General features: G+C 35.8%; 1 long non-coding RNA gene across 1 annotated transcript in view; it reads left to right on the forward strand.

Moving 5' to 3' along the window:
* Positions 1-15,565, forward strand: part of LOC140604618 (uncharacterized) — a 308,727-nt gene extending 293,162 nt beyond the window's left edge. The window contains exon 5 of the long non-coding RNA XR_012007437.1: positions 12,951-15,565. This is a non-coding gene — a long non-coding RNA (uncharacterized lncRNA). The remainder of the gene's footprint in view (positions 1-12,950) is intronic.
* Positions 15,566-15,879: the final 314 nt, after the last annotated feature.

Below are 15,879 nucleotides of genomic sequence, written 5' to 3' on the forward strand. Positions count from 1 at the left end.
CAATGTTTTTCTTTAGGGAAATAAAAAACAACATCCATGAAGGGATCTATTAATTTGTCTGAGATAGCTTCACCTCAAGCCCAAGAATTTTATAAATGAGTGGGATGAGTTCATTTTCCTCCCGGATATCTACTTGGAACAAAAAACAACCACTTGCTAGAGTTTAAAAATAAATCAACATGGTCAGCCATGGCCTTTTCCAGCACTTTTCATCAAACATAAGTCAATGAAATAGATTTAATTAGCTTGTTTTGCTTCAAAATAAACTATGGGAAAGTCATCAACATTGATAGCTCTAATTCTTATGGAGTGCAAAGAAAAACCAATTCTGCTGAGTAGAGAACCAATAGAATAGACTCAGATGCCACAGAAATGTAAACTATCTCACACTAAATGTTGAGCTGATAGCAGCTGAGTTTTTCGTTTTCAATTTAGGATTATAGAACACTTGTTAGTGCATAGTCTGCTGCCAACTATTATAGTATACAGCTGGGAAAACTATGTTGATGTTTGGACTTCTGGTAACTATACATGCTATTCACTGAATACAATTTTTATCTCCAGTGTTTGGACTATGTAGAGCATAAATCATCCCAGGAAGTAAAAATATCTTGAGACTCATGGTGTGCTATCATAGAAAGTCAACACCTTTATATTTAGTACAAATGTTTTTACTAATGAATCTCAAAATCACTTGAAACATGTAACTGAAAGGAATCCCAGGCCATGGCATACAAGAAACACACATGCACACAAATATAAATATGAAAAAATTATTATTCAATATCCTGTTTTGCTTGCTATTTCTTGATGTCTGCTCTAAAAAGAAGATTAAACATAAATTTAAGTGGGAGAAAAAAGAATTGGTTTATATGCTGTGAATGGAACCTCTTCTATGTTCTACTCATCTATTTCTACATGAAAAATGAAAGGAAAATCTCTTCTTCTGCAAATGATCACTAATATTTTCTTCATGCATATCATCAGAAACAAGATGATGGAAATTCAACGTAGGTGATAAATCACAGCTTCTAAATATTTCTTTAGTGCTCATCTTCCTTAGGGCTTCTAAAAAAACTTGTGTCAAATGAGGGGAACATTTTTCTTGACTATAATCCAGATGTGAAATTGATTTTTAAGAGAATGCCAGCCAAAAGTATAAATGGTTTAATATGACAAAGCAATTTTTTTTCTTTTTAAATGTCTATATTTACTGTCTCTATTGTGGCATTTTAGGAGATGCAAATTTTAACCTGAAAGCTGGTTTGTTGCTCTTGTTTCGGCAGTTAAAGCAGATGATTGGTCTATGTGTGGCTGTGTGAGTCCTACCCCCTCTGTATACCTCTCTCTCATCCTCTGTATCCTAATCTAAGTCTTAGTCTATGCAAGACTGCTGGAGGTTTTGTTTTTTTTTTTGTTTGTTTTGTTTTGTTTATTTATTTATTTATTTATTTTGCTGGAGGTTTTAAACCCAGGAAATGTACCTGTAATTACTGCAGCCAGTGAACCCAGGGATGAAACAAGAAGAAAACTTTTAGCTTTCCTACTTGAAAATCCTGAAGCTGAGTAAAAACCTTTTCTTCTTATATGCATAACTATTTTTTATTTATTTTCTGAAGACTAGAATTCTGCAAGATGGTATGAAATCCAACTGCTTTTCTTAGGAAGTTTTGATGTCTTATATTAACCCATCATTTGTGATCATCTCTGTTTGAATTTGTGTATTTCCTTTATAACTTTCATAGCACAGACACAACCAAAAGTGAAAGTGTGACATGAAGGGCAGAGCAAACTCATCCTAATATTATTCCTACATTTTTCTGATTAATTCCCCATTGTAAATTCCTGAGTAAAATCAAATATTTTCTCATTTTGTATCACTTAGTAGAGGAAAACCTTTGAAATATTTGGCTTTTCTGCACAGAGGGCTGAGGTATTCGAAAGGCTATTAAGATTGAAATAATGGGGGGCCCCTAGGTGGCTCAGTGGTTGAGTGACTGCCTTTGGCCCAAGCATGATCCTGGGGTCCTGAGATCGAGTCCCACATCAGGCTCCCCATAGGGAGCGTGCTTCTCCCTCTGCTTGTATCCCCGCCTCTCTCTGTGTGTCTCTCATGGATAGATAGATGATAGATAGATAGATAGATAGATAGATAGATAGATAGATAATAGATAGATAATATAAATAATGGAGGAAAAAGGTTTTATATGAAGAGTGTACCAAAATGAATGCTCTGTCTCTCTCATGATTAGCACTGATATTTCAATTTACTTCAATCTAAAGTGACCCTAAATATATTTCTAATGGGATATAAAATAAGACATATATTTATAAAGGACTGATATCATATATCTTCTCATAATGCAATTAATCTAGAAATCAATAACAAAAATTATCTCTAGGAAAACTCTAAGTATCTAGAAATTAAGAAGTTTATGTCTAGAGAACATAGAGATCAAGGGAAATGTTATGAAAAAAGGTTATTTTCTATTTAGAACTGAGTAGTAACAGAGATGAATTATATTCAAAAATCTTGTAGAAAAAAGATAAGAATATATAGGCAAATTCATTTTCATAATATTTATATTAAAAAAGAATTTCATGCATTCTTTTTATATTAAAAATTAATGAACCAATTATCCATCTTAAAGACATTATAAAACAAAAGCAGAGCAAGCTCCAATAAACTAAAAGCAAGAAATAATAAAAGCATGAGAAGCTGGTGAAATAGAAAATAAGCATATAATAGGGAAGATGCAAAATCAGAAGTTAATCCTTTGAAAAAGAAGGTTAAATTGACAAAACTTTGGTTTGCCTGATTAATTTAAAAATGAGAGAGGGGACACAATATCAAGAAAAAGGGGATACAATTATTCATGCTACACAGATTAAATGGATGATAAGAGGGTATTATAAAGTAGCTTTTTGCCAACAATATTGAAAATTTTAACAAAATGAACAAATTGCTAAAATTATATACCTTATTAAGTGGAACAAAAGAAGAAAGAATACTTTTTTCAATGTCAAGGAATTTGAAACAGTAACCTAAAATCCCCATGCAGTGAAAACTCCAAGCACACACAATTTGATTAGCAAATTCTACCCAACAACTTAGGAACCCATAATGCCAATGAATTATGAACTCTGTCCAAGCACAGAGAAATGAAGGACAACCTCTAGCACTTTATAAGGCAAGTGTAACCCTGATGCAAAATTTCACAAGGACAAAAGGAGAAGGAAAGTTATAGGTTGATCTCACCTCACTCATGAATATAGAAATGAACGTCTTTAAGTAGTAATAAAGGAAAACTAGTAACTCTCAGAAGTGCAATTTTTAACTTTAGAAAGTAAATGCATGCAGTTTGGCATACTTATAGATCAAGACAGAAAAAAATGTACATATTATTGTGTTAAATTAAGAAATGGCATTTGATAAAATCAGATATCCAATGATGATTTTCTAGATGTTTCAAAACTAGCAATAGAAATAAACTTTTTACTCTGACAAAATCCCTGTAGTGGACACTTCATTCAATTGTGAAACAATGAAAGGATTCTTTCAAGATCTAGAACGAGACAGGATGACCACTAATTCTACTCAACACCACACTTCAGGATGTATCTTCTATGGTACAGCAATATAAAGAAATAAAGTGAAAGCAAATTTTCATTGTTCATCATCTTCATGATATGACTATATTCCTACAAAATATGTAAGAACCTACAGATAGATATGTACAGAATGTCCAAGTGTATAGTAAGAGTTTAGCAAGTAGGCTGATGTAAAAGCAATATGGACAAATAAATACATCAATGAAAATTTAATGCATCCATAAAAGTTTTTAAACAACATTTTTCAAGCATATTTTTTCAAAAGCAACACTGTGCATATACATTAACAAGACAATTACAAAACTGTATTGAAATAAATTGAAGTAAGAATACCATTTTTAAATGGGGGGAAAAACACTGCAGTTTTAAACTAGAAAATCAAATATTGCAAATATGCCATTTCTCTCCAAACTGCATTATAGATACAAAGTAAACAAATGGAAATCTCAGCAGGGTGTCCCTTGGCAAGAATACAGTTAGCAAGTGTATTCTTAAATTTTTATGAAATCACAAAAAAATCCAAGTATAGAAGAAATGGATGAAAACAAATAGATGAAAACATTTGCGTGAACAGACAAAAAGGTTTGTTATGTAAGTAAAGAACGTGGCATTTTATTGGAAAGCTTTTTTTTTTAAGATTTTATTTTATTTTTTCATGAGAGACACAGAGACAGAGAGAGGTAGAGACACAGACAGAGGGAGAAGCAGGCTCCATGCAGGGAGCCCGATGTGGAACTCAATCCCAGGACTCCAGGATCACGCCCTGGGCCGAAGGCAGACGCTCAACCACTGAGACACCCAGGGATCCCCAGGAATAGAAAAACTGAATGGGACAGGATGGAGAACTCAGAAGTGGACTAATGCAGATATGCATACATTTGATACACGATGAAGCAGGGCATCATAGACACCAGACAATAAATTCTGCTGGGGCATTTGGCTTACATGAAAAAAATCAAAAAACAAAAAACAAATTAAGCCGGCAGATTTAAGGATAATAAAGGCCTAAGTGTGAAAGGCAAAACTGCAAAACTTTTTCTAGAAGAAATGAATTTTATAATTGTACAAGTAGGAAATTATTCCTTAAACAAAATATTTTAAAAAGTACGAGTTGGTGGGGGCACCTGTGCGGCTCAGTGGTTGAGCATCTGCCTTTGGCTCAAGGTGTGACCCCAGGGTCCTGGAATCGAGTTCTGCATCAGGCTTTCTGCAGGAAGCCTGCCTCTCCCTCTGTCTGTGTCTCTGACTCTCTCTGTGTCTCTCACAAATAAATAAAATCTTAAAAAAAAAAAATGTACAGGGCTCCTGGGTGGCTCAGTTCAAGAATAATAGGGGAAGCTGGCTGAACAGAGATCAAAATCTTCTAGAGTAGCCAGATCCTTCCAAAGTGTCAAGTTCTGGATTGAGTAAAACTGGCAAATTTAGAAGCCAGTGATCTCTGTTCAGATGATCACAGAAGAACCACATGCATGACACTGGAAGGCTGCAGCACTCTTTCCTGACCCAGCCTTTCACTTCTCCTTTCATTTCCATTCTTCCATCTGTAACTATTGTCCATAATGAAGAAACTGTCCTTTTCTGCCAACACTTCCAGCACCTCTTGGCCTTAATGGAAATATAACTTCTCCCTGAGGCACCATTTCTCTGCTCGCCATCAAGAGGAAGATGCTACCTCCTGCTCTCTACGCTGGTCCTCCTCTCCACCAACAAATGCTAGGTGGGATCAGTGTGTGTCATGCAACCTGAGATGATCAATCCCCACTCACTATAGAAACACGGTTTGTTCATGGTTTCCATTTGCTGACGGCTGTTTGTCTCTGTGCTCTACCCACTTCCATTCTCTCCTCTATGGTAATGAAAATGGTGACTCTTGATTCAAAATCTCCCTCTCCCCGCTGCCCAGGCCCCATAAATCTGAGTGATGTCAAGATGCATGAAGGCAATTCACTCAACATCTTGGTTTATTTGCTATTTGTCCATTATTGTGTATATAATCCACTCCAGCCACGTTCATGGATAGATTCTGAATGTCTTCTCATTTGGAAATGTACCTTTTGTGAAATAAAATTTCAGACTTCCTCTTATCTGATCATGAATTTCAATCCTTAAATAACATTTGCTTTATAATTCTCAATGAACCCATTTGGTAAAGCATTTCAATGTAATAGTCCATTGACTGCCTTCCTATCAGTCTATTCCTGATTGTATATACCCTCTAAATGAATAATAATGAAGACTCAAGAGCTCCAAATCTCCCTGATAAATAGCTTAAATGCCCTTGAGAAAGGTCTTTTTATTTCATTTTCCCAATAGTTTCAGCAATGGATGTGCTCATCTGACTAACCCACTCCTCTTTCTGGCTTCTGAGGATTACAAGACTAAACCACACAATAGACTACAAAAACTGATAGGACTATAATATTCACGGTCATCATGCTCAACTGGGACCTCAACATGGCATTGATACAGTCTCATGATATTTCCCCAGTACATGATACTTCTGATCCTCTACTATCATATTATGCAATTTCTTCTCTCAATATTTCCATCTTTTCTTTCTTGCTGTCTCACCCTTATAAAATGATCTTTCTTCCACTTCATAAAGAAAACAAGAATTTCAGGAGGAAATGCCTAAATCCTTTGACTTTGTTGTTGTTGTTGTTGTTGTTGTTGTTGTTGTTGTTGTTTTAAAGAAAAAAGAAAAAGGGTACAGTTCATTGAGCGTCTGTTGGTTTCAGCTTGAGTCCCGACCTCGGGGTGGTAAGCTGAAGCCCTACATTGGGCTCCATGTTCAGTGCAAAGATGGCTTGAGATTCTCTCTCCCTCTCTCTCTCTACCCCTAAAATAGATAAATAAATCTTTAAAAACATTTTTTAATTAAAAAAATTTTTAAAAGAGAGAATTCTTATACCTCTGGTCTTGAATTATATTCTTTTCCGTCTGCTCTGTAACATCTCTATACTCTAATTTTTCCCTTCAATATTCAAACAAACCCAAATTCTTCCCTATCTTTAAAAAAATGAATTTTCACTTACATCACTTTCTATATTACCACCCTGTCTTCCCAACAAGCATAAATTTCCTAAAATATTTTCATCACATCATAATATAAACATACTTTCTGTGAAAGATGTTTTACTGCCAATGTTACTCATGTCAGTAAAGGTAACACAATTGACTAAGTGTCCCAAACACAAGATATGGTATTTAGCCTTCATATCTCCCTTTTGCTCATGTCTACATATCATTGGCTGAGTCTGTTACTGCTTCATTCAAATAATTGTTCAATTTGTTAACTCCTTTCCACGTTTCATTTTTCACTTTGGTTTCTGCCCCAGCATTTGAATTGGTCTCTCTGCCCCCAGTCTTACTCTCCATGAGGCCGATGTGTCCTCTCAAATGTCATTCCTTGTAGAAACCTTGCATGGTTTTCCATCCATTGTCCCCATGTTAAAGTCCAAATCCCTCAATGTAACTTTCAAAACCTTCTATTATCTAAAAAAATCCACTGCCCATTTCTTCAGCCTTTCCTGCCATCTCTCTTCCCTTACAATTCAGTAATCTAGCAGAAGCCAGTGTACTTTAGTTCTCTGGTTGGTTTGCCTTTCTTTATCTGTTTTCATGGCTCCCTTTTTAGCATATGCACTCCTTGTGGCTTTGGTAAGCATTTTGCTTGTTTGGCACAAAATAACATCAACTACCTCCCCTTGAAACATGTATCTTTTTCTCTTTCCTTTCCTCTTCAAATTATAAACACTGCTCACCCTCTAGTTCAATCTGTTACATAAGCAGAATTGTCTTCCCTAAATCTTAAAATAGATTAGAACCCCCATCCCACTGTCTGTCTATAACATCCGTGCTTCTCTGTTATCACATTTTATTTATCATATTTTATTTACTGGATTTGTATACACCTGTCTTCCCTGCATAATCGTCAGCTCTCTGGAACCAGGATCTGTAGTTACCATACTTACGGTTGTTTACCCAATGTCTTACAAAGTAAGTACATATATGCATTAGATAATGTATGCCTTGAATGAATGAATACATGATTGACTGCATGATAAATGTCTTAGAGATTAAAAGAGATAATGGTAAGAGATTATGGTTCCTATCTTCTCTGGTATCATTAAAAAATGATATTTTCCTAAATTCTTACAACAAATTACACAAATGCTACCAGTGTTAAAATAAAAAGCTAAATTGAAAAATATGTTTTTTTGTCATTTTTGTAATAATTTAACAAAACTAAGTGAAAGCCTGTAGGATATGAAAGGGGACTCTATTTTTGCCTCTTATCAGAGGATTGGCATTATTTATTAATAATTTTTATTATTGGGGATCCCTTGGTGGCTCAGCGGTTTAGTGCCTGCCTTCAGCCCCGGGCTGATTCTGGGCTGATTCTGGGATCGAGTTCCACATGGGGCTCCCTGCAGGGAGCCTGCTTCTCCCTCTGCTTATGTCTCTGCCTCTCTCTGTGTGTCTCTCATGAATAAATAAATAAAATATTTAATAATAATAATAATGATCATGGTTTTTTATTATTGTTTCAATTGCATTACTATTGTTTCCTCCATTTAATAATAGTGATCTTAGAAAATGTAAGAACTTACGTTCTTTCTTTTAAAATATTTCTGGTTCCTGTACGTTGTTACTGTTGTATGTGACTCTACATAGTTAAAATATTTAATACTATGGGTGACTTTCCATAGTTTTAAGCAGCCATTTATTTACAGAGTCTCAAATATAATTTAAGCTCTATATGTCCTGCTTGTTTCTGACAATATTAAGGAACAAATATCCTATTTTTCACTTGCCAACTCTTAAATGATATTGTTCATTCTTTTTTCTCAATTTTTAATCATTATTATTGTAATAAAAATTATATATATTGAGGATATATATCGTAATGAGTTGATATATGAAATGATTACTGCAATCCATCTTATCATCTTCTATAGTCTTAAAGCAAATAAAAAACAGGGAATAACTACTGAAATTTTTAATATTGTCTTTTCAGCATATTATTCCCTTTATTTATTAACTTAAGTATTTGTTGGGTGCTGCTAGTATCCAGACACTGTGCCATATGTTTGATAGAATAAAGAGCACATTGATAACATTTTATATATATTATGTCTGATGATTTAATTTTAAAGATACAACCTATGTGTTTTTTTCTTTTCTTTTCTTTTCTTTCTTTCTTTCTTTCTTTCTTTCTTTCTTTCTTTCTTTCTTTCTTTCTTTTTCTTTTTCTTTCTTTCTTTTTGTGATTGCTTTGGCTATTTGTGGTCTTTTGTGATTCCATAGAGATTTTAGGACTGTTTGTTTTGTTCTGTGAAAAATGTTGTTGGTATTTTGATAGGGATTGCATTGAATGTGATTGCTTTGGATAGTATAGACATTTTAACAATATTTGTTCTTCCACCTTGAGTATGGAATGTCTTTCCATTTCTTTTTGTTGTCTTCAGTTTCTTTCATCAGTGTTTCATAAGTTTTAGAGTACAAGTCCCACCTCTTTGGATAGATTTATTCCCAGGTATCTATTTTTGATACAGTTGTAAACAGGATTTCTTTCTTAATTTCTCTTTCTGCTGCTTCACATTTGGTGTATAGAAATGCAACAGATTTCTAAGGGTAGATTTTATCCTGCGACTTTACTGAATTCATTTATCGGTTCTAGCAGTTTTGGGGTGGAATCTTTCAGGTTTCTACATAGAGTATCAGGTCATCTGCAAATAGTGAAAGCTTAACTTCTTATTTACCAATTTGGATGCCTTTTATTTCTTTTGTTGTCTGATTGCTGTGGCTGGGACTTCTAATACAATATTGAATAAAAGTGGTGAGAGTGGACATCCTTGTCTTCTTCCCAACCTTAGGGGAAAGGCTCTCAGTTTTTCGTTATTGAGGATGATGTTAGCTGTGGGTTTTTCCACATATGGCCTTTATTATATTGTTATTATATTCCCTCTAAACCTATTTTGTTGAGGGTTTTTATCTTGAAAGGATGTTGTACTTGATCAAATGCTTTTCCTATATCTATCAAAATGATCATATGGTTCTTATCCTTTCCTTTATTGATGTGATGTATCATGTTGATTGATTTATAAATATTGAACCTCTTTGAAACCCAGGAATAAATCCCACTTGATTGTGGTAAGTGGTTTATTTTGTAATGTGTTGTTGGATTCAGCTTGCTAGTATTTTGTTGAGGATTTGTGCATCTATGTCATCTGAAATATTGGCCTTTAGCTCTCTTTTTAATGGAATCTTTCTCTGGCTTTGGTATCAAGGTAATGCTGGTCTCATAGAATGAATTTTGAAGTTTTCCTTCCTTTCCTGTTTTTGGAATAGTTTGAGAAAAATCGGTATTAACTCTACTTAATGTGTGGTAAAACCCACGTGATTTTTAAAGTTAGTTCAGGACATAGCTAAGATGAAATATAAACAAAATATAACGTGATGAAAATAATTTACTTGCTAGAAACTTCTGATTTGTATAACTGGAATAGAAAATGACATAGTAGAGATACCCAAGGGAGTAACTACCTTGATTTAACACTGTTGGAACCTTCAGCATTTGGCTGATGACCAATAGAACACGCAGTATTTTATTTTATTTTATTTTATTTTATTTTATTTTATTTTTTAACACGCAGTATTTTAAAGCTGGTCATTGAAAAGAATACTAAGACTCACTTGCCATTTTTCTTACATAAGCCAAACATCCATGTGCTATCTATGAACCAGAAAAATAATTAAAGCAAGGGGACTGAGAACCAATGCTGACATAATTTTCTCCAGCTGTAATCAACATCTTAACTAAATTTAGGAATGGAACATGTAGGTCTCTAAAATCTGAGAAAAAAACTGGAAAAAACAATAACACTCAAATTTGTCTACTTCACTTTTCATGCACTTCATTACATATGAAGAATACAGTACTAGAATTATTATCTGCTATATAACATGATCACATATTATTTTACATATAATTATATAAAACATAAGAGTGAGATAAAGTCTCATGCAGATATTCAAAATGCTAACAGTTAGGGGTGCCTGGATAGCTCAGTCAGTTAAGTGGCTGACTCTTGGTTTCTGTTAGGTAATATCTCAAGGTTGTGAGGTTGAGCCCTGTGTTAGGCACCATGTTGGGCATGGAGTTGGCTTGAGATTCTTTCTCTCTCCCTCTCCCTCTGCCTCTCCCCTACTTTCCTCTAAATCATACATAGATACATACATACATACATACATACATAAAATACTAGTAGTTAACACCAAGTCATTTTACTAAAAGAAAAAATTCCCCTTATTTTCTATCCAAGGAGAAATGGAATGTTTCTTTACAACAGCTCTTCATTTGGAAGATGGGTGAAAATGAGCACTTACTGAGCTTTAGGAGGAATTAAACTCTGAAAGCTTTCAGAATTTTCCTACGTGTGGATTTTCATTGTTTTCTTCCCTTTCCATGACCTGTAGAATGTACTCATGGATTTTGTAAACAAACGCATTTCCTTCTTCACACTACTCCCTACTATGGGCAGAGCCTATTTATTTTCACATGTTTTAAATCAGCTGAATTCACAGGACAGGATCTGGTTAGCAATGACTTCAAACAAATAACCTTTTATCAGGCATTTTTGTATACTAGTACTGTTCATGATATTATCAAATCCTGACAAACAATATTCCTGGCAAGAAAGCAATGGGTGTGACAGCAACAACAGCAGGCTTATCCCAAGACTGTAGTAAGAAGAGTTAAGGAAACTGGAAAATGTATGTTAAGGCTAAATATAAGGCTTCAAAGAAACATTTCAAGAGTGTGTTTGTACATAAATATTTTCAGAGCTAGTTTACATAAATTAGGAATAGGTGAGGCATTTTCTCTCCTACGATGTATTTAATCCCTGCACATTATTCTGTCGTAATTATGAGCCATAATTAATTTATCCACCCACCACTGGCATTTTGTTTATTTTCAGTGTTCTATCTGTGATCATGAATCACATGTTTCTGTGTGCAGTTCTCATTGTTTCCTCAGAACACATTCACTGGTTCGAAATTGCTGGGTCGCTGGGAACTGCTATGTCACCAGGAGTCTTGGAGCAGACTCCCAGGGTCATGCTCATCTGTCTTAGACAGGACCACTCTGCCACCTTTAGGTGGCGCTGAGTAAGCTCCCCACTAAGGTTGACCAGATGTTACTCAAATCTCTTCACCTACTCTGACCCCAGAAAGACTGACTTTATAGAGCTTCCTGTTCATACACATCTGAGTGGTTGATCCACTCCTCCAGTTTCTTCAATATAGAAGATAATTAAAAATTAATATTAAAAATAACTAAGGTGATGATTCTTTTCTGCTTGCTTCACAAAGAAAAAATAATCCTGACCTCAGAAAGGCTTTAAGTCCTATTTAAATTCATTTACACTGGATAGAACAATATCATATTCTTGAGGAAATATATTGAATTATTCGTTTAGGAGCTTGTGTCTTTAGGTCATGAGTAGTACTGATTACCCCTTGAATGAATGTGAGAGTATTTGATTTGATTGTGATATTGCCTACTTTGAAATATTCCTTTCCAGGGATAACTTGAGAAATTAATTAAGATATAGAATAATGGTGTGGCTTAACAAATCAGTATTAAACAAAAGGTTTAAAAAAATGGTTTCCACTTCCAGCTAATAGAAGAAACACATATGTTTGTCTTACCTTCCTCCTAAAAACATATTGACTGTTAAAAATGTACAAATATGGGATGAGGCAGCATGATGGCTAAGTGAAATAGGTTATATGGAGAAAGACAAATAATGTATGATTTCACTTCTATGTGGAATTTAAAAAGCAAAACAAAGACAAAAAAAAAAAAAAAAAAAGCAAAACAAAGACAACAAAACAAGAACAGACTCCCAGAAACAGGAAACTGTCAGCTACCTGGCAGGCAGGTGAACTAGGTGAAGGGGGTTGAGAGGTAGAGACCTCTAGTTATAAAATAAACAAGTCATGAGGATGTAATGGCAGCATAGGGAACATAGTCAGTAATTTTGTAATAACTTTGTGTGGTGACCGATGGTAAGTGGACCTATTGTGGGGATCCATTCATGTTGTATAAAAATATGGAATCACTGTGATGTACACCTGAAACAAATAGGATATTGTATGTCAAGTGTACTTGAAAATAGTAATAATACTTTTTAAATGTACAGATAAGAAAACAGAGCAAATGTAGTGATTCCGTGAGAGTCCATGCATCCTTTCTCAAGCCAACGTGCCCACCCCCAGGCTGCTGCGAGTATCTGCTGCTTATTGGCTCATCGCTGTGTTTCTTACAGGGAAACAGATTCTAAAACAAGATTTTGGATATGAATCAGTCAACAGAAATTTGGCATTAAGGACTCTCTTACCAGTGGTGGATGGAGAATGGATAGCCTGTGACTACATTAGCATGGTTGTTAAACCATTCTTCATTAGCAGAGTGGAATGGGATTTCAGTGGAAGGGAGTACACCGGCTAGTGCAATAGCTCTGTGCTGGAGATGGATGAGGGAATAGATTACTGACTTGGGTGGCCGAGACTGAGTGCCATCAATTCAGCAAAGAGAGATAATGACAGACCCAGGATGATTAATCACCAACTAAGGAAAAAATCTGAAAGCCAAAGAACCTCCTTGCCAGCACTGAAGGAAACCCTATTTCCTGCAAATGGAGAGCAAACGGAATGAAGCCCTGGGCTCCAGATGAAATCATAAGAATAGAGAAGATTCAAGAAGATTAAGTACTGCAGTATTTACAACAGCATCGGATGACTGAAAGGACTCACAGGATTCCTCAGAATTCTTGTTAAATTTTTAATAAAGGCAAAGGAGATGGTACAATAAGAGAGAGAGAGAGAATGTAAGCAAGCATTCAGGCTCAAGAAACTTCCAAGCATCACTGCTTGGGTCCTTCTTATTCACACAAGGACATCCTTTGTCTGTGGACTGAGCCTCTGATATTTAGCAAATGTGGTTTTTAAGAGAGCTTCCTCAAAGCTTCCAGAAGGGCCCTCCATTCCCTTATCGTCACCTAGCCAAATCGGGCTGCAATAACCCAGTTATGCCAGATAATAAGCCATCAATAAACACACCAGCCTGGGTCCCACAGGGAGTTCCAAACTTTTAGCGGCATGTCTTAAATCATTCGTTAGCCTATTGACTTATCTGGCCAAGTGTCTGTGCTGCACTTCCAGATGTCCCCAGAGATAGGTATAGAGTTGCCATAGTCTATCTGTAAAATAATTCTATCCTACAAAAATTTTAACTCTAGCAAGTCTCCTATGCCAAAGTCAAATTCCTAACAGAGAAGGAACGGGACTCTGAGAATTGAGATGGGAATATCTTAATAGATGCACTTTAAAATCCTGAACTCCACATGCCTCTAGTTCCACTTTCTGGCAAAAGTGGCTCATTTCCCATTAGAAAAGAATGCCCACCAAATGAAGTCAGCATCATGGCAGCATTAGACTTCCATCATTTTTGTTCCCTGTAAACAACTAAATTTCAGCCTCCGTTCATGAGCGAAAGTGCCTCTGTGGGACTTGTAGGATACAGGGGACCCAGGAGGAGCCCTGCCCCCTTGTGTATTGGATAACAGAAGACAGACCTCATTTTGGGTTGCAGAACCTGTGAATGGCCCCAGCCCCTCACAGCCATGGTTTGGGAGCACATGCAGAATGTTGACTTGGCCAGGCACCCACAGATGGGAGAGCTTCGGAGAAGTTCAGGTTTCAGAGAAGTGCCCAATATTCCACTGGAGCAAAAAATAGGCAAGGAATAAAGTTTGAAAGCATTGGAGAAGGTAAGAGGAACTTTGTCAGCATCACCCTTCCTCTCAAGGCAGCCCAGCTTCGAGCTGGAAGAGGTCATGAGTGAGTGCCTGGCTTCCCCAGCTGTGCACAGTTAGAAACTCCAGGAAAATCAAAGCCATATAAGAAAATCATGGTACATGTATAAAGCTGTTTAAAGGATGCCATACCTTTAATAGTAAATGAAGGAAGAAAAGATAATTATTTTGACCTTGACCTAGGGACAATCTCTTGGAGGCAACCCAGCAATTAATGAGGTTGGAGTTAAAAAGAAGAAAATGGAATCCTGGCACCTTACTTAGCTCTGAGAAGAGCAACATTTACCAGGCCACAGTCATTCAGATGCTATTTTACTGGTTTTTCCACTTTTAAAATCAGCCTATGTAAATGAACCATGAAGAAAGTACAGCTTCTGATAGAAATAAATGCTACTAACTTGGTAATGCAAAAACAAAGGAATAACTGACAAAATCTGGGAGGCGTTTTGGGAACCCTGGGTGGCGCAGCAGTTTAGCCCCTGCCTTTGGGCCAGGGCACAATCCTGGAGACCCGGGATCGAATCCCACGTCGGGCTCCCGGTGCATGGAGCCTGCTTCTCCCTCTGCCTATGTCTCTGCCTCTCTCTCTCTCTCTGCGTGACTATCATAAATAAACAAAAATTATTAAAAAAAAAAAAAGATTTAAAATCTGGGAGGCATTTTTGGAGGAAGAGAGGAGACCAGAAAACTATGGCTAGAATGGAGAAAGGGTTTAGAAATGATTTAAATGAATTGGAATAAAGCATAGAAGTTCAAATATATATTTAAAATTATGGTATATAAAAATAAAGGACAAATGATAGCATAAGGATCAGATACATTTGCTGGCTGGGGAACTGTGGGGGGCAAGACAGGTCCATCCCTCCCTGTAGCAGGGACTCTGATGTTCAAAAGTGCGTGAGCGTCAAATGACCACATAGACCCATTCGTGAGATTTTAAAATAATTATATAAAATTCTTCAAATAACTTGTAACTGCCTGTGTTTAAAATGTTTTAATGGTATCAACAAATCTGAGCAAACATTCCGAGTACAAATAATTCATTGCACTTTAGATGTCAGATTGAGACACTGGGTTGAAGTTGCAAAATAAATAAATAAATAAATAAATAAATAAATAAATAAATAAATAAAAGAGTAATTGTTTTGTGGTTGCTTACATGTGTAGTTTTCATATCACTAGGTTCCGTGTTATATAATTATGCTAAAAACTATGATGGTAACTTGGTCATCCTGGTCAAGGGATCAAACTCCTGCAGGTGCTATCTGATCCATCAGTATATTTATATTTTCTTAAAACTCAGTTTAGGATTCGGGAAATTAAAAGTTGTTTGTGACCTGTTTGTACGATATATGGTTAGCCTAAAGTTTATTCAAAGCAG

This window comes from Canis lupus, chromosome 15, assembly GCF_048164855.1.
Source record: "Canis lupus baileyi chromosome 15, mCanLup2.hap1, whole genome shotgun sequence".
NCBI lineage: Eukaryota > Metazoa > Chordata > Mammalia > Carnivora > Canidae > Canis > Canis lupus.